This window comes from Arachis ipaensis, chromosome B01 (genome assembly GCF_000816755.2).
Source record: "Arachis ipaensis cultivar K30076 chromosome B01, Araip1.1, whole genome shotgun sequence".
NCBI lineage: Eukaryota > Viridiplantae > Streptophyta > Magnoliopsida > Fabales > Fabaceae > Arachis > Arachis ipaensis.
In genome coordinates this window covers 14,029,785-14,031,188 of record NC_029785.2, presented here as the reverse complement: position 1 = coordinate 14,031,188, position 1,404 = coordinate 14,029,785, and the positions used below count along the sequence as shown (strand labels likewise).

General features: G+C 27.7%; 1 protein-coding gene across 1 annotated transcript in view; it reads left to right on the top strand.

Moving 5' to 3' along the window:
* The window catches only part of LOC107625689, a 7,179-nt gene that overhangs the window by 1,782 nt on the left and 3,993 nt on the right, over positions 1-1,404 (top strand). The gene's annotated exons all lie outside the window — the stretch shown is intronic.

Below are 1,404 nucleotides of genomic sequence, written 5' to 3'. Positions count from 1 at the left end.
AAGATTTTTTATTTTTATTTATTAAAATTCAAATTTTACAAAAAGTGATATATTTAATGTGTACAAGTTATTTTGACTCATTTTAAACACTCATTGTTTATAATTTGTCTGAATCGAATTAATTGATCATTAACCTATTTTTGTTTTAAATCTTTGAATTTGGTAAAAATCATACACTCTAAATTTAACTTATTCTAAAGAATTATTTGTAAAATCGAATGCTAAGTCGATGCTAAAATGAATTGAATTTGGAACTCTTGTTTACATCAATGAAGACTTGCAAAAACATGTCTACCAAACAAAATTAATATGTTTTGTGTTGTTCATAAGTCAATGTTCAAGTCCAAATAAATGTGATGTTAATTGTATAACATTGTTGTGAAATCAATTTATTTGAATTTATAGAAGTTTATAATTTGATCGGAAATAATGTTAGGCTAGTTTTCCATCTGATGAACATATAGATTTCCATATTAAAATTCTAGTTTCACCACTGCCGACCACCATCATCCATGTGTTACTGCCATGCTGGCTTGGCTAATGGTACACCATCATTTCTACTTCTACCTAAGCTTTGTAGTTTGACCGTAGTTTTTCACTTTTTCTTCTACTTGGGTCTCTTTCCTCCAAATATGGGTGAACACAGGTCGAGTTGGTTCGGATTTAGGGTGAAATTAGAGCCGAACCAATTGAATTGTAATTGGTTTGATTTGGTTCGAATTTACGTATTTTTGTGTATGTACCTGAACCAAACCAAATCGATTAAGAACGGATTGGTTCGGTTAAGATAATTAGGTACCCGATGAAACAAAAATTCATTAAAAAATGAAATTTTTATCTTAAAAATTCTGTAAGTACAATAAACATGTAAAATCAATAGAAATAATCAAATCATGTTAAACACCAAATATATTAAAAACTAAACACATTAAAATCCAAATATATTAAACACTAAAGATATTAAAATTCAAACATGTTAAACACCAAACACATTAAAAGCTAAATACAAAAATGCAATAGAGAGAAACTCAAAATCATTAAAAGGCACATATATTTTAAATTTTTATTTTTTATTTAATTAATACATGATCGTGTCTACGAATTGGTTTGAATTCTGCATTCAAAACCGTTACTCGAACCAATTACTAAAGAGAGTCATTGATTTGGTTCGAATCGTACCTAATTATTCGTTGATTCCAAAACCAATTTAATTAGTTCGGTTCGAATTTAGACGGATAATTAAGTACCCTCTACCCGTGCTCACTCCTAATAATTTTGTATGTATCACAAAAGAAAACGTAGTTTTAATTGAAAAAAACAAAGATAAAATCGATTTTGTTTCTACTCACAACAAATATATTTCTACATAAAACATTGGTTTGTCCATACTTTTAAGATTTATTC